Consider the following 18,794-nt stretch of genomic DNA (forward strand, 5'->3'; position numbering starts at 1 on the left):
AATTATAAAGTAAACCCGACTTTATTAATAGAAAAGAAATCAAATCTTGCTATGTAATTGGATTGATTTTAATCTATATTTCTGGATATGAACTAAACCTCTCAGTTTTGTAAAGTGACATTTAAAAAAAAGGATTGTTTCCTAAGATGGAATTTTCCCCAACTTAATAAATGGACTAAAATTAAAGGTTTGATTTTTCAAAAATGCTTCAGTGTGCGATTACGCTGCAGGAACAAAAGACATGTTTACTTTAAGGCTTCTTAAGCATTTTTAAAAGATGGCACTGAGTGTCCTTGTTAAGTTTTTATTTATTTTCTTTGGAGAAAGATAAAGGGTGCATACTGCCACAACAATCATATATATATATATATATATTTTTTTTTTTACCCCTCCAGGGGGTCTTTTGTGGGCTCTAGTGTCCCTTATATGATAGTAGGCTGACAGGAAACGGGGAAGGAGAGGGGGGAAGACATGCGGCAAATGTAAGCGGGTCCGGGAGTCGAACCCGCGACGGCCGCGTCGAGCAGACACGTGTTTTGCTGTAAAGGCCTCCAAATACGGGTCACGCTAACCACTACGCCACCACTGCACGCCCCAACAATCATATTTTAATTGGTAATAAAATTGTCTCATATTCCAATAAACCCTCCTTGCTGACTGAGGACACTATTTGATACATATATTTTGGTTATTTATTCACAAGTCCATTTATTTTGGATTTATGAAAGATCAGTTTCTCATCATGGTTACATTCATAAAATCTCATTTAGCATGAAAAATTCAGCAGTTCCCCCCATCCCTAGAAGTCTGATGTTTAACCAAGCTCTTTGCTCACTGAGATAAAAAGACAGATTTTGCATCCTCTCTTGAGCTTGATGCTTTGCAGTTATGCAAAACACAGCAATCCAGACGAGTTCATGCAAGTCAATGAGTCTTAGACGACCAACTACACAGCGTAAACCCGGATGTTCCGACATGGGGCGTGCATATCCAGGGTGTGGTGCGATGAGCCCCAATTGGTACCTGCAACAATCTAACTTTAAAGAAATTCAGAGTTGACCATGAATATTGCATTATTTTTTTAACTCGGGATTTGAGAATGAGGCTTTTCTCTTATCACTTACTCAATATTCCCCAGTTTGTTCTCGTCCCTGCAGAGCATATTCTCCCTGCGTTATCGGCTCGAAGCGTGAAGGTCTGTGTTTGCTCGAGCGCACCTCCAATAACTCTTATCTCCCCCGCGGTGCTTGTGTTGGAGCAATAGCCTCTCTGTGCTGCTTTAGTGACGTTTCTGAAGTGAAGTGATGTCTGACCGCAGGTACTGAAAGCCATAGGCCCCCAACAGCCAATTTATCCAGTCTGCGAGGTAGCTAGTGGCGCTGCTGGTGACCTTAAAAGCGCTCCTTAACGCGACGGTTCAGGGAGAGCTACTCAGATCTGTGATTCATTCTGGCTCCACTAATAAACATTAGGTTATTGACTTCGCTGGCCAGCAGAGAAACTGGTCAATGTAGATCTGATGAAGTCCTTTTGTAATGCAGAGCGTTTCATTATTGGGTTAAGGATGGCTCGGTCTATAGTTCTTGTCAGCTCTGGGTCAATTGCCACTTTTGTACCCGACACGTTGATATTTTTTCCCTTCCTAAGTCCTACAATGTACAGTACAGACCAAATGTTTGGACACACCTTTCTAATTCAATGGGTTTTCTTTATTTTCATGACTATTTATAAGGCAAGAAATCCCACTTATTAATCTGACAGGGCACACCTATGAAGTGAAAACCATTTCAGGTGACTACCTCTTGAAGCTCATCAAGAAAATGCAGAGTGTGTGCAAAGCAGTAATCACAGCAAAAGGTTTCTACTTTGAAGAAACTAGAATATAAGGGGTATTTTCAGTTGTTTTGCACTTTTTTGTTTAGTGCATATTTCCACATGTGTTATTCATAGTTTTGATGCCTTCAGTGTGAATCTACAATGTCAATAGTCATGAAAATAAAGGAAACTCATTGAATTAAAAGGTGTGTCCAAACTTTTGGTCTGTACTGTAGCTCAGCACCATCAGTATGTGAGAATGTGTGCGTGAATGATTGAATATACTTTATAAATACAGGCAATTTACCATTTTGCAAATGAATAATTTGGTACCCCTCTTCTGAAGCCATTGTGAATTCATTTGTTTTTCTCTTTTGTTAAATGTTTTGATGAATTAAGCGTTAAAAAATGCTCACATCTCATGTACAATTCATAAAAACCTTGCATCACTTGCTATTCTAATTTATTGTTTGTTTGGCTCAGTTGACTCTCTTACCAGGGGACAGAATATTACCCTCTAATAAACCAATGTAAGTGTAAAGGTGCATTCACACTGTTTAGTCCGCTTTAATCAAACTCTACTTCGTTAGAAAGTCCGGTTCGTTTGGGGAGGTGTAAATGAGCAATCGAATTCTGATACAGACCAAGAATGTGACCTCTGGTTCGCCTAAACTGAATATGTGAATGGACGTCGTTCCGAAAGCAGGAAGTGGACTATAGCGCAGTGCATTCTGGGTAAATACAACCAAAACAAATGTACAGGTCCAGAGTAAAAGGTAAACCGTGTCAAAGAAAACACGAGGTAAAACTGTTTCAAATGACCTAGGACTGCTTTAGCCATGCAGCGTGTTGTTTGCTTGAATTTTGGTGTAGTTAACATTAATTCCCAGCTTCTTTTATACGTGTGTGATTGGAATTGAAGATATAATCTAGACATGTATTTGCTTGAAAATAGAAGAAAGAAAATGCAACATCCTAGCTAGTGTCCCGAAGTCTTCGGTCACTGTCTGGACAACATGGATCTATGGTGCCTCAACCTCTGTGTTATTAAAAATAAAAGCCTCTTTCTACACTGGAATAATGACTTTTCTTCACAGGTGGATATAAGGTGGCTCCTCAGTTAAATTAAGAACACCTCTGCTGTGTATTGTGCTAATAAAAAGGCCGTGGCGCGGCGAAGCATGCAGCAGCCGTCAAAGAGTTTGACGGGAGGAAAAGGGCAGGAGGATCCGAGGGGCCGGCGTTGCTTTGTCTCAGAACGCTCACCCTCTGAATCCAAGACACGGCTTTGTGGTCTAATGGCTCCTTCCATTAATAAAAGATAAGCAGTCAATTATAGAGCTGTCAAGGTAATGTTTGGGATGACACGGGACAGAGGGCAGAGGGGGGATATTTGAGTCTCCCTGGATTACTTTTTTTTTTCTTGCCCTCTCAGTGCCGTGACTCTGACTTTCTAATCTTCACAGTTTTTATGTCAACATTGAAAGCCATAGAGGGGCCCCCGGTTTGTTTTGCTTCGTCTTATTCTGTGTCTGAATTGTTGCCGTTTTATAGTTTAGCTAGTAGTTTCGTAACCAGGGGAAATTCCTTTGAAGCCGGGCCGGTTCTGTTCCTGTGCTCATTATCATGCTGGTGCACTGATAAAAAATTTAGATGCTTTTCATGCACACACAAACAAACCGTCGTGCTGTTTGTGCCAAACTAATTGTAGGAATACGTAAGGAAAAATAACAAATAAATAACGGCACCGATGTGTTTTGTGTTATTTTGAATTTAGCGGACGTGTTGGACGTCTTTCTGGTTTTGACTCCGTCTCCGGTGGGCTCATGTTCTCTTATACAGAACTAATTTGATCATGTCTTCCTCCAGAGTCAATTAGGAAATTCTAAACTGGTGTTAAGATAAAAAGCTGAAATGTTCACTCATTTCCCCCTCGCTGGCTGAACGAGTCGTAGCGTTTCTCTCTTTCTTAAATGGTAATATTTATAACTGTGCAGACAGAAAGTGAGGTTAAAGTAGCGCTGCACATATTGCCTGCTGCTCTACTGGCCTTCAAGGCTTAATGATCTACTGACACAGATTCATGGAGCAAATATGAGCGAGATTTATTGGAGGATGGAGTTTAGACTTTGCCTCCAGTTGCCTGTTTATTATTCATGAGCAGCAGGGGGGAGAGCGGGGCTTTATGTTTGAACCTCGGAGACTTCAAAGATAGGATGGAGGCGTATGAGTGCACGCTGTTGTGCTTTTCGAGTGTTTTTTTTTGTGTGTTGGCCTTTGACTCTTTCTTCTTGTCAATGGAGAATACGTATTAGCAAAGCAAGCTAACTGCTGAGCTAGCCAGCGCTCTTCTAGCCTGGTGATAAGTCACACTTTTTTCTAATCTGATCTACTGATATAAACACAGATCTGGACACTGAGGGCAATTTAAAATTTGTTTTACTGGTAGGAGAGTTGGGGGTGGTCGCACTTCCGCTCCGAAGATTTACATTTCTTTGTTTTGCGTTTTCTCTAGTCCACTGTTGGTCAAGAATCTACACACAGACTCATATGTATACATACACAACCAGAGAGAGATGCGTTTTAATGTCGTCACTTAGCCTCCGGTGTAATTTTGCCTGAATATGTGCATTTTGAAAGATCTTAGTAGAAAAACGTTGATGGAAAAATTCGACAAAAAAACGCCCTCAATTTTGCAAAAAATAAATTGAAAGCTTTTTTAAGCTTTGTTCTTATCTTTTTCGAAAAAGACTGCACAAAAAGGGGGAGATGGAAACACATATATTTATACATATATCTATTTAGAACCACTTCTCAGTTCTAAAAACGTTGTTAATTGCTTAATGAAGGAACTTTGTTGTGATGGCTTCCTGAAGGTGGCATTCCAGAACCTCTTAAAGAGACAGAGGCCCTATTTCAAGGCATTAAATTGCAAGGTCAAATTTACTTTAGATCATGTTTGATATATACATAATTTTTATAAGAACTGAAGATGATGTAGTTTCTTGATGGTGGTACAAAATATACTATGTGTTTGGAAAATACATAACACTGCCTCTTTAAGATTTCTGAATAAGGTTTAAAGTTTCTGAAATTTGCTATTTTCTCTAAAATACTATGAATAATTTTTTTTTAAATGAAAACATCCTGCCCATACTTGTTGTTTTGAAGTAACTATGAGTTATGCACAAAGATGCATTTAAACACCAGGTGAGAAGAGACAAACCTACTGTTCAGATCCCCAGGGAGGACTAAGGAGCCTCAGAGAGAGGTTAAAGGTCACCTTCCAAGCACCAAAATATGCAAAATTTAACCTAAAATATGTGTTTGTTTGTTGCTTGTACACGTGGGTGTGTGTGTGTGTGTGTGTCAGTGAGTGTTTGTTGTCACTCATGTTGTGCTGACATAAATCTGTCACCTTGCTGGAACATGTCCTCCTTATGAGGCGTTAGCTTTATGTAAATAGTAGTTAAGGTTAAGGTTGCAGTAAGTCTGAACGAAAGGAATGTCATGTCTTCTGCAGTCCAAGAAACATAGCTGTTTACGTGCGTGTGTGTGTGTTTGTGTGCACTCTTAATTTATTCAGACACACACACACTCATTCACATACTCGTTCTCGTCCTGGCAAAGCTGTTCTCTCCAGTTTGACAGGTTTAACTTGGATCTATTTTTGGCCTGTGGTGTCCTGAGCTTCATGACACACACACCCACACACACACACCCACCCACCCACACACACACACACGCACACACACACACCCACACACCGCACACACATGGAGATGAAAACACAGCCATGCCAGGTTCTGCTCTGTCACTTCACTACATCTTCTCCTCAGCCAGCCGGTAAATCCCTCGGCTGAATATTGCATGAGCAGCTGAGCGCTGGAGGGCCTCAGGCAGCAGGCAGAATAATGGGAAAGAACCAGCGGCAGATTGATTGTAGTGTGTGTGTGTGTGCGTGTGTTGGTGTGTGTGTGCGCGTGTGTGAGAAACTTACACGCCTACTGGTTATGTTACCTTGCTTTTGGGGTGTTGCAGTGAAGGCATCAGAGTAATATATGGAGTAATGTTGAGATGACGATGCTAAACACGCTAATTATCCTCGTTATTTTCATCGCCCATCAAGATGAAGGCCTCGGATCTTCAGCCCGCCTCTGCTCACTGACTCTAATAAATAGCCACCACGTGTCAAAAAGCCATATTTCCCAACAGGGGAGCTAAGTTTCAAGCGAGCTGATGCAGCATGGCCGCTTTCTGTGCGCTCACTCCGCAGCGCAGCATGCCCTTTTAGTGCTTATTGTAAAGCAAAGCCTTTCCCTTTGTATTGTGAAAAAAAATCTCGCTGTTTGTGTCTAGTATGCAAATAGTACAGAAGGCATGGAGCCAATGTGTTAGCCTGGTAAAATGCAAAATGCAAATACATTTGGCAACAATGTAGATTATAGATTAGAATTAACTTATCTATATTAACATTTGAAACAAAATGACTTCTTTCAAACCGTCCTGAATATGAAAACCAGGAAATCTGACATTTTTATACGCACTTATAATCACCTGTTTGAAAACATTACAAGCTAACAAAATTGAGCTTAGTGATTAATTGTAATTAATCACAACACTCAAGCGATTAATTTGATTACATTTATTAATCGATTGACGGCACACAACCAGCCCCGGGATCCTCACATGACATGTTCGCTGAATTATATTTTTTACTTTTTGATGCGTTTCGACAAAAGTGTCCTTCGTTTTAAACCCTGGTGCAAAAGTGACGTTTTCCAATTCTTATATAAAGGTTTGTTTGAGATAGTCAGAATTAAAGTTTTGAGGCGATGGCTTCGTTGTGGCCTTGCTGAGGTGAGTTTACCTGCTCCAGATGATTCAGCAACTGACAGCTGGGGGTTAAAACCAAAATCGGTCAGAATCTGCATATGAAACCAGCTGAAAATGTTGTTGCATCAGGCTCTTAGTACTCTGTCACTGGTATTTTTCTACATATGGTGTGCAGGCTAAGTTCTCTCTTTTTTCCTCATTTGTTTTCAAAGATTATTTTCTGTGTTTTAATTTCTTGCAACCTGAAAATCTGTTGGATTTTTAGAATGTGAGCTAGCTCTCTGTTGGACTGAACAATAAAATGCTTCGTTTTTTACCTTTAAACATAACCACCAATGACAGCAGCCGGGACTTTAAATGCACAAACGCCATTGCTCTTCAGCTGGTTGACAGATGCAAAGTCATCACTACATGTGCGGTTCGGCTCGTGAGGCAACACAAACCTGTCATAAGTTTGGTGTGACGGAGTGCAACTGTCACAAAAGGCAGAAAAGTCCAAAAAGAAGTGTCTCAAGGCATCATTTTTAAAAACGGGGAGAGGAAGAGTAATTCGCTCCCAAGCTACAAGCGTCAGCAGATTACACCCTCCCAGTTTGAGAAATTAGTCTGCAGGCTGTCTTTAAAAAAGAATTGAGCAAACATTTTTAGCCATCAATATTTCATTAAATATGACTTATTTTCCTTTTTTTTTTTTTTTGCTTTAGTGGATATTTTTAAATACCCCGCCTCTCGCCCGGAGCGTTAGCTGGAGATAGGCACCAGCACCCCTCCCGACCCCACTAGGGACAAAGGTGTTAGAAAATGGATGGATGGATTTTTTTAAATGATTGTGTCATCAATAAACAAGGCCCACATTGGGTAGAGCTTAATTCTTTTCAAAATCTATATTCTATACAGTCAAAGCAGGTAGCTCTTTACTTTGAAAATCCACTTCTAGTTTAAAAAAAATCACAATTAATCTAATGAATGAAAAATTCCTCGTCACTGTGGCAGTATACCACTGCTAAATTGTCTTTGATTCTAATGACATCTGAAAATGTTTACTGTATGATGCTAAAATTATACATAAAATATATTCTATACAAAATACTATAGTTTTTTCAGTGGACGGATTGTTTCTTATACAGGCTGTTTGTGCATTCTTTGTGGATATCTTAAATTAATTTTTTTTTAAAGTAAGTTTGCCTTAAATATGATCATTACAAGTATTAAATTTTGTCTTAACAGGACAATTTAATCACTATTTTCTATGTTCTTTTCTTGTGGGACTCTTCTGCCAGATTCTGCAAATATACCCTTTCTAGCTAGCTAGCTAGCTACACGCAAAAAAGCTAGCTAGGCTAGTTATCGAGCTAGCTAAACAGCTGTCTAATTAGCTAGCTTTTTTGCGTCTATCATGGGTACGTACAACTTTATCTCAAGTTGGCTGAATGAGGTTTGTACATTGAAATCCCACCAATCTGCTTTTGTTAAACTGCTAACTATGACAAGACTTTTGGGGGGTTTCCGCTTGAATCTGGGCTAAAAGTTCAGAAAGTATGAACCCAGAGAAGAGGAAAAGCTCCTGCCTTTATCATAATTACATCTTTAGAATTTGTTTTTATGGATAGTTTGAACTAATTGAGTAGACTAGAAAGTTTTCTGCTAACTAGGATATTTGGAGAAGATCATAATCAGTGAGTTTCAGTTGCTCAAAGTCCAGCTGAGGAAATATCCTTCTAGAACATGGTAAATATTTTAAACTTTTGCTAATAAAGGTAGCTCAAAAGCTATTGAATTTTAGGTTGTACTTAATTTTTGTACAACTATTTTTGGATTAATGCCAAGTTCTTGTTGAATAATAAACAATGTCATGATTGCGGTAAACTAATGTCAGGCTTTTATTAGACCAAGAACATTGTTGTAAGTCTTAATAAATTAAACATTTGAACTGATAAAGAGCATCTTTTTTTTTTTATCCGCTTGCAAAGCCAGAAACAGTCATACCTAAGAGGGAACCAATATTGAGCTTAAAGTGTTTTAATGACAATCTAGCAAACTCTGAAAACCTCTGAGGACCCAGACAATGAGCTTAAATACTTCTGTTGCCACTTTTTCTTTCTTTATCCAGTCTGTTGTCATTATTAATATCTAAAAGGAAATTATTTGAAAGTGCATCTTGTTTGTCAACTTCGGCTTCTGACCGCAGCAGCTGAGGAAGTGGTAAGGTGTCCGGGGCGGTGGGGTTAGAAGCTCTCTTGCAACATGTCAGACATTCATAGCTGAGGGCGAGGCATGTTTAGGACGGGATAACACCAACCATAGCTGTGTTGTGGATGTGTTTGCAGTGTGTATAAGTAGCAGGAATGCAGTGTTCCTGTGTGATGTGTGCGTCTCAGGTTTCACTTTGGGTCTGCAGGGCAGGCAGGACACTACGTCCCTTCTTCCTCCGTCTCTCATGCGTTAGCCTACAGAAGCATCTCCCTTCAGTATTACTGTATGTTTTGTTTTTTTATCTGTCACAGTGCCAACACTATAACTGTCGTCTGCTGTTGCTGTGACAGCTGCAAGGTGCTTTCTCTTTCTTTTGCGTAACTTTGAGTAGGTGTGATGTGTGAAAACCTTCAAGGCGCCATAAACACACAGTCGTCACTGTCATTTTTGTTTTCAAAACCAAAATGATAACAGCAGAAAATGGCAGACTGGTGATAAAATTAAATGCAACTGTATCCCGCAAACTGTTGTTTCTCTCTAAAATAGTAATGACTATAAATACATAGAAATTCACAGTGATTAGGTTATGTTGAACCAAAACATTGACCTGCTGATGCCGGTTTCCGCCTGTTTTGATTTCCCGTTAGCCGCTGCTATTAACTCTACTCTATATATTTCTTTCTAGCATTTGTTACTGTGAGTGGTAGTTGTTGATAGTAGAGACCGCGGTGGCGTCACACTGTGTGTGTGTGACAGAGGGCACCATACCTGTCAAGTTTGAGAATGCGGGAAATGTCGCCGTCCGGTATAGGTAGTCAGAACACCGGCCCAAACGGGACATTTGACAGGTATGTCAGTAACTGTAAAACAAAATGTTTCTATTTCAAAAGGAGTGATTTAGAAATCACATTTTAAGTTATGGTTAGCATCCTGTTTCAGCCGCTATGGCTAACACATAGCTCCGCGGAGTGATACTCAGACATATCACTCCGCGGAGAGCCTCACGCTCTCGAGGCGGACGCAATTTTACTAATGGATACTCTGTCACACGGTAAACTGCACAGCATAGATGCACATTTTGAAATATCAAATTGGAAAAGGTTGACGAAAAAGGTAAAATTCAAATAGTTTTCACACCAAACTGTTTTGTATGCGACGCTTGGCTGATAAGGCTGAGAGTTACCGCCATTGGAGAATAGAGAATTAGAGAATATAGAAACTTGTATAATACATCAATGAGGAAATAGAAGTACTTCCACAGAACCCAAAAAATACATGGAGGGATTTATTAGATTGTTAGCCTCAGCATTTCTAAGACGCTGCCAATATTTCCAAATACTACAGGTTCCATAAGAGACTAGAGGCTTGAAATTACTGAACTGAACAACTTGTACGGTCTTCCTGGTACCTGCTGAAGTCGCCTCTATGCCAGTCGGACCCTTCGCTGGTTTCACAAAACATCCCCAAGGTGTGTATGACTTAAAAGTCTTTGTCGTTCTGGAAAAAGTTAGGTCCTCCTTTTTCCACATTTTCATTATGAAGACCTGATCTGTTCTCCACATCTGACCTTTTTCAATCACTGGTAGACGAAAGGTTTGCAGGGTGGAAGAAAACTTTGATCCAGCAGAAATTACTGACATACTCCCAACTCTCTGCTGCACAGACAAGAGTCCTTGAGACCTCACTATTTTTCACAGTGACTCACAAAGCAGAACATGGGTTAAATTTGAGGGACGGAAAGAAAGACCAATGAAAAAGGTGAAGCGAATATAGACAGACAAGATGAACCCAAATAGATGCTTGAATTTAGATCACGAAAGCTTTTTTTTCACATGATGAGAGAAAATACAAGCTTCTTCTTGGAGCTATATTTCACCTGGATTTTAATGAGTTCCAGGTTTTAGGAATACTCATCTCTGATTGGCCAGTTCAGGTCATTCAGCTATAATGTTCAAACAAACATATGAGGTGTAACTAGACTAGTTAAACACAACACTATGGTAACGTACATTGTACGTGTGGTCGGTGCACATCAAACATCATAATTATTGTAACCATGGGGACCAGACGTCAATAATTTTGAGTCTGAGTTGTTCTGATGCTGAAAATGTTATAAATGCAGGCAAACCTGAGCATCCATGTTAAAGGTTTGGGAGGCAGGACAAAAGAAAAAGTAGGGCAAGCTTATATGCACTACAGAAATGAAAGATCCATTAATTTAAACTGGTACAAAGTATATACACCCCTGTAAGATTGTTAAAGAAAGAAAAAAGACCATGATGAGCCATTTAAAATAGTTTTTTCCACTTTTAATGACATAAAATGAACCAAAAGTTTACATGGAGCAAATAGACTTTTTTTTGTATTTGTGTGAAGTTGTCAGACCAAACATCTCTTGTTCTAAGTCAAAATTATTCATATTAGCTAAATGGCCAAAATAACAAGAGACAGAATTTGTCAGAAATGTATTTATGAATGTCTTCCTAAGTTTACATTAGAGATTCACCGATCCAGTATTAATATCTGTATTGGTGCCGATATAGAAAAAAAATTCTGTATTGGGTATCAGTGACGATGTGCCCAATTTATAAGAGCAGATCTATTCAGTTTAGTTCTATACATTGTGCTTTGAGTGACATCATGCTTTATTATTTATATTTAAAATTCCTGATAAAACTTTCTGAACCATTTGAAAGCAGGTTTGTTGCAGTTTATTACATTTTTGACCCATCTTTTTTTTTGTCAGTTTCTTCATTATTTGTTTTACATAGGTTGTTATATTCCCAATCGCACTGATGGAGCAAATTCAAGATATGCTGTTCTTACATGTTTGACCAAGCTTAGTGGAGCTGTCGGTGTATTTAAATGTGCTGTGCTGGAGCAGAGTTATCAAATAAAATTGTCATTCAGTACACTTACTGTATGTCTGTGTTGACGAAAAAAAGAGAGAAACATTTAGGGTCAATTCAGCTTTGTTTTTCTGTATCAGATCGGTATCGGCTTATACTAAAACTCAAATATCTGTATCGGTATCGGAAGTGAAAAAAGTGGATCGGTGCATTCCTAGTTTACTTAGAGGATGATTATTATCTCTTTCAACCATGAGGGCTGGTGTTTTTCATGAAGCCCATTGATTTAGGAAGTGCAGAGTATTTAGCAGTTCTTGGTAAATAAATCCTTGAGTTTCTTCAGAGCGCTAATATGGTCATTTGGACTAAAGCTTCAAAATCTGATTGTCGGTTATGGTTGCTGCTCTTAAGGATGTTATACTTCAGCTAATTTGTCTTCTTCATAAAAAACTAACATGCATTTTTGTTTTTTCCACATTCCTTATGCATAATGTTGTCAGTCAATGTGGGGAAGAATATATATATATATATATTGGACTACCTGGCCCTTTCCTGCCTGCATTCCCGGAAATGTCAGAACACAAGGTGCCTCGTTATGACGCACGTCGAAATGAACATAAGAGCACTCAACATATAACGAGACGAGAACTAAGTGCAGTCCTTTACCAGCACACACCATCTGCACTCTGCACCATGGCAACCCTCGGCGATTCAATGAGAACATGAACGCCAACCTAATGTATCTAAAATAAAAAAACAACTAAAAAGATCTCATCAGCGGCGAGCAGTTATGGGTGTGCGCGATGGCTTTATGTGCAGCATCTGTCGATTTACTGAAGGTGTTGTGTTTCAAACTTTAGAGGAAATCAGATCCGGCTTCACCGCTGAGTTTGAGCTCAGCTCGCCCTGCCAGGCGTGGTCTGATGTGGTAACGTCCGGAGATCATGTGTGCAGAGGCTTTCAGAAGAACAGGAATAGAAATCCAGCAGAAGTATTCACACCCCTTAAACTCTTTTATGTTTTGCTACGTAGTGGATTTTGTTGAAATTTTACGAGAAACACCAATACATGTTGTCGAATAGTTGCAAACTGGAGCAAAAGTAAATCATGGTTTTCAATTTTTTGGGTGAATTAACATCTGAAATGTGTGCTGTGCATTTCCAATCAGACATCTTTTCTCTGATGCCCCTAAATAACATCCAGTGCAACAATTGCCTTCAGAAGTCACATACCGATCCACTTTTTTCACTTCCGATATCGATATCTAAGGCTTAGTACCAGCCGATACAGAAAAGCAGACTTGAAATAACTTAAAATGTCTGTTTTTTTAGAACACAGAAATAAATGTACTGAACTACAAATGTATAGTTCACTTAGTTTGGTCAAACATGTAAAGACAACTTTAATTTGTTTCGTCACTGCAATTAGGAGCATAACAGCCAATGTGACATAAATAATAAACAAACAGAAGCTGACAAAAAAAATAGGTTGACTAATTTGGTCAAAAATGAAAAAAATAAACTGCAACAAACCTTCTCTCAGAATGGTTCAGAAATTACAGTTAGGAATGTTACATTTTATGTAGAATAAGTAATAAAGCATGACGTCGCCAAAAAGCACAAAACATAGAATTACAATGAATAGATCTGCCCTTGCGGATAGGGCACATTGTTACCGAGCTAGAATTGTTTTCAGAATTGGGATCGATAACAATATTAATATTGGATCGGTGCATCTTTATACATAATTATTAATTTCACGTTTGTGAGGAAGGTGCCGGGCTGATTCATGAACAGGAAGTCCAGTTTGGTCCTGTAGTCAGACTTGACTCTGAACGGTTTCATCATGTGCGGGAATGCTTGGACTGGCGTTGCTAATGGCATGCTAATTAGCTTTACATTGTCTAATGAAGGGCTGCCGTTTTGTGCTTGAGTGAAAAATCACTCCGCTTCACCCACTGCCTTCAGAAACATGTGGAAGAGTATAATTTGTCGCGTTTCGCTGTGAGAGTGGGAGAGCCGGACGTCAGAGCGGCCTGCTGAGACGAACGCTGAACTGTGAAAGGTGATTTGGAGTACAATTTCAAGCCGACACATTCAGAAATGGAATTTTCTCCAGAAACGATAAGTTCCAGAAGCCTGGAGATTTCTTTTGTTGAAGAGCGACGTCGATGCTTTGCAGATTTTTCAACTCTACCTGCTGTGAAATGACGCCTCTCTGCTCTCTCCCAGCTCAACTGCGACATGTAATCAAAATGAAAGGATTTATCCTTGTATAGAAGGATAAATCCTCCAGTTTATCCTTTGCCTTATGGCCTGAACCTCCGAACTAATCCATATATGCTTCATACTGCTGAATTACAGAGTACTTTTCTTTTTCTTGTTATTTGAGTGGCTAATCAGTGTTTAAATTATTAGCCACTCAAACAATTCCTTTGGTTTATTGTTTAAGTTTGTACTTTTTCTAGACCGATCAAAACTCGAGGAACTTTTCTTTGATAATGTGCGGCTTTCTGTATCCCTGGGGTATAAAAAGGATGTGACACTGGCCCATTCCCTTTATCCACTCTAGCTTTCCCGAGAATCCATGTTTGTCTTTTCACGTCACACAGCGAGTTGGATGGTAAAGGAGACACAACTCTAATCTCCAAGGCTGTCTTTTAGAGAACTGCAGCGGAAAGTAGCATCTCTGGTTCACCAGGTGTCCATGACAACCATTAAGTGAAGTCATAGGTTTTTTGTAGCACGATTCATGGGCAAAGCATCACAATCTATACATGAAGAAATAAAAAAATAATAGTAAAAGTGCAAAAATGCAAACACAGACATTGTTATATGTTTACAATTTAACAACAGCTTTGGGAGAAAAAAAAAGGTTTTTAATATTTAGTCATGAAATATTTATTTATAGATATTTAGGCACTGATTCTCTCTCAGATCTACTGTAGAACGTTTCACCAGACCGCAAACCGGTCCCATTATTTACATGCTAATTAACTGTTCAGGAGTGGCGCTTGAAACTTCTGTTTTTCCTGCCCTCGCCTTATGAAGGTCAAAAATGTCCACTTTGAAAAATGGCTCTGAAAATAAAAATTCTATTGTTTTTCTCAAAAATGAAACACTGACACCACATAAGCCATTATTGTATTTCACAATAACTGTGCAATCATAAATTATAAGTCCTTTTTGTCATATATTGTTCCACAAAAACCATGGATCAGAGAGTTTAGGAGAGGAACCAGGACTCTTGATGATCTGGACTTAAAGAGACAAAGAAGAAAACTAAGTACCGTACTGTTTACAAAAACAGCTGTGCAAGTAATTTTGCTAATGGGAATTCAGTCAATAACGTAAATTTGAATAAATGTTTAGAAGTCTGGACTCTCAGAATATTGGCCATTAGAAAATATGCAACTGCAATAAAATATTTTACACATCTTTACCAATTAAACATGGCCGACACCGTCTCTGGCTCCTGATAAGGTTTGGCTGCGGCGTGTGTTTGCATTCTTTCTGTCTCCGATGAAGTGACACCAAAACAACTTCCAGATGTTTTTTCTGTTGTTTGTGTCAGATGAAATCTGTTGCAACGACGCCTAGAGGGCCTTTCTGCTCCTGGGCTCCGGGTTCGCCAGAGCATCTGCGTCGAGTCAACCGCCGGATCGGGGTTCGGGTCGCCGTGCGTTTCAGCCAAGCCTCTAGGAGGCCGGCTGCAGGGGAACGAAGAAGGACACAGATTTCTCTGCTGTGCTCTCAGAACAGCGTCTGTTTGGGAATGTGCGTGTTGGTGAGCACAGATGTTAGGTAATGGGAACAAGGAGGCCTTCAGTGAAAGAGACGACTGCTGTTTCTGTCCTTGCGTGGCGAGGAAGGAGCAGAGAGGTTGTTCAGACTGCCAAACCGTTAGCTTTTGTTAGCATAGCCACTTCTTAACTGTCTAAGTCGCTTTGTGAGGGACTCTGCCCAATGACACGTCTTCCTTGTATTTTCCTGATGTTTCAGCGATCTGAGTGAAATGAGGCACCAGTTGGTGTAAATGTTTAACATCCTCGTTGATTCTAATCATCATGGTCATTCCACTCTTAGAACCGACGACGGCACACATCTGGTTGAGCCCTGGTGAGACATCTGGAGCAGAGATTACAGCTTTAACAATGAAACGTGAGAAAAACATTGCTGGGTTTTTTTGATAACAAATAACAGATAACAAAACTTTAAGGGGTGGTACCGTGTGTTTTCCAAACACACAGTTCTATTTTATAACACAGATTTTGTAACTATGTTACCTTCAGTTGTTATAGAAATGCTGTATATATCAATTATGACTTAAAAGAAATTTGTAATTTAACGTCTTGAAATTGGGGCTCTGTCTCTTTAAGAAAGTCCTGCTCTTCCTGAAACTCTGCCTTCAGGAAGTCATCACATCATGGCTCCTCTATTAACACTTTAACAACGTTTTTATCAGCATAATACTAAGAAGTAGCTCATATAGTGAGCTCAGCAGATGGGCAGTTCCACTAGATGTTTGCTAATTGCTGCTGGCTAGTCTGAAGGAGCTGAGTGAGGAGGGCTGCTCGGTGAGTGATTATAGGAAATTATTCTGACTAATTTCTTGATAAACCGAGCTTACATGAAGAAACGGCAAGAGGTTTTTCACCACTTTTGCTCCATTTTCTTTTGTAAGTGTATCCCAGGACATCCGCAATCGTTCGGCTGCCGTTGCCTCCCTCTACCCCCGCAGACCAACATCCAGCCACCTTGCATATCTGAGATAGATGGAGCAGTGGGACTGGGATCAGTGGAAACTAGGAAGAATACCAAACAGGAGCAGGAAGAATGCTGAGCATTGTCTGGACGTGAGAAGCTCTCAGGACAATGCGAGCCTTCTTTTGGCCGGCGTCCATTGTGCCCCGGCCTTTTCTCGGGTGGTGTCAGCTGGGGTGGAGAAAGGTCTTCATTCAGACTGCCGGGGGTTCCTTCAAACCTGCCATTGTCATCACTTCTTCTTCTCCCGCTGTGTGTTTTTTATTTTTCCCCCTTGCGTCGAGGCTGATTGATACCCACTTGGTCGCAGAGCCGCAGCGCTGTAATTACGCCACTCAGCAAAGCGTGCGCTTTCCGAAAGGCCTCCGCCGGTACCGCCGCTGCTTGCTTTTGTTCTCCGCCTCACCTTTCTATTTCCTGTTCTCAAAATAAAAGATCTGCAGAGGAGTTAGATTACACGTGTGGTCAAGTCCTAATAGCGGTGAATGTGTGGTTCATTGGTGTATCGTTTCTTTCCTTTCTGCCTACAGCGGGAGTTTTAGCCCACCTCTCAACGACATCCATTGCCGAGTTTATTTGTGTCCCAAGGTGATTTAGCCATGATGTCATTCCAATCAACCACTCTGTTAATGGTTTAATTTTGCAGAGAAAAGGAAGCGAGCCACGTGATAAACGGACCTTTTCTGAGCTGCTGGTCTGAATGATTTAGTCAAAGAACCACAGAAAGCTCCTCTAAAGGAAATTTCTATCCCCCCCTCATGGGAGGAAGAGTCTCCAAGATCGTGACAGGCTTGTTAAAGCACCTCTTACACACACACCCCCACCCCCACGCATACACACATGCACGCTACCCTAACAATACCTCCATGTTTGCCAACAGCCCAATATCTTGCTTTCCTTCACTCTTTTCCTTGCTAAAGTGTTCATACCTCTGGATTTTCTCCTTGGGTTTTGTAACATTATGACTGCAAAACCTGATCAGGTGAATGATGAACGGAGTATCAATCAATCAAATTTTATTTGTATAGCACATTTCAGCAGCAAGGCATTTCAAAGTCCTTTACAGCATAAACACAAAAACACAAAGTTATGCAACATAGAATCAACAATCAAAACGTTACATTAAGTCAAGTGCCATCATTAAATTTGTAATTGGTTACGTTTCAAATACAACTCTAATGCATAACTGTGATGTGGAAGCAAAATAATAGTTTAAGCAGCTTTTACTGCTACAAATCTGAAAAGTGTGGTGTGCATGTGAATTCCGGCATATTTGGCCATTAGTCTTTGGGAGCATGTCTGCCATCTTTACACATGTTGAAATTGATTTTTTTTTTAAATTAGATGACTATTATTTCAATAATCAATTCATCATGATTAATCCGATTAATCGTTTCAGCCCCAGAATGAATAGGTGACTTTTAAAGGCAGATGACAACACTGAATGATATTTAGTTGAGCTTTAGTAATCCCAATGAGGAGAACATTTTAGTTACAGAAACCATTTTGAGTTTGTGCAGCAGGAAGTTGGCTGAAATGGTTTTTGAAGCATATTTGGGTCCATCAATAGCTGGATTTTTTTTTTTGCTTTACAATTGTGACCTAGTTTGCTTACATGGGTAAAAAAGTTCATTTTTGAAGCACAATTGACATAATCCAAAATGCCAGCTTTGTTTTTAGTCAGTTTTCAGCTACTGTATTAGGAAATGTTATGCAGTCCCTTCAGGATTTTTTCTTATTAACTGTACTCTGTGTAAGCTGCAACCCACTCTGTCTCTGTTGGAGCATTCAGCTTGCATACTAACAAAAACCAAAATAAAAAACCTCCACAAGGTATACGTAGATGTGAGGAGGTGGAGAAGAATGAACAAGTATGGGGATCTTGTGCTTTTGGAGAGAAATGGCTTCTTTTAAGGGATTATGAGGTCTTTTTTTCTCTCTTGCAGCCACAGTTTCTGGGCCTTTATGACTGATAGTGTGCAGTTCTCAGAAACCAAAGCATTGATTAGCTTTTCAGCTCAGTTTTTTTTTATTTCAGTCTTTTACTCATATGTTATTTAACTGTGACATTTTAAGAATTTGAATAATGGCAGCCTGGAAAAGCATGAAAATGCAACACAGAGCTAAAAAAAAATGCATTAAAGAACAAGTAATACAATATAAATAGCAGCTAAAGGGGATTTGATGACATGTGCAACTGATAAAAAGGACTAAAAAATAAAAATTACATCGATTTAAGTTTATTTTTATGATGTTTCAGTTCCTTCAAATTCAGATGGATTTGAAGTCGATTAAATCTTTGTATTTTTCTTGTTTCATCTCTTCAAACATTGTGGCC

At 39.6% G+C, this 18,794-nt stretch overlaps 1 protein-coding gene across 4 annotated transcripts in view; it reads left to right on the plus strand.

Moving 5' to 3' along the window:
- pacs2 (phosphofurin acidic cluster sorting protein 2) overlaps positions 1–18,794 on the plus strand; it is a 69,430-nt gene that overhangs the window by 22,538 nt on the left and 28,098 nt on the right. The window contains exon 2 of one of the 4 annotated variants that reach the window (XM_032548036.1): positions 10,189–10,312. The exons of the other annotated variants lie outside the window; for them this stretch is intronic. The gene's annotated coding sequence lies outside the window, so the exon portion shown is untranslated. The remainder of the gene's footprint in view (positions 1–10,188; positions 10,313–18,794) is intronic. 4 annotated transcript variants of the gene reach the window in all.

Source organism: Xiphophorus hellerii, chromosome 19 (genome assembly GCF_003331165.1).
Source record: "Xiphophorus hellerii strain 12219 chromosome 19, Xiphophorus_hellerii-4.1, whole genome shotgun sequence".
NCBI lineage: Eukaryota > Metazoa > Chordata > Actinopteri > Cyprinodontiformes > Poeciliidae > Xiphophorus > Xiphophorus hellerii.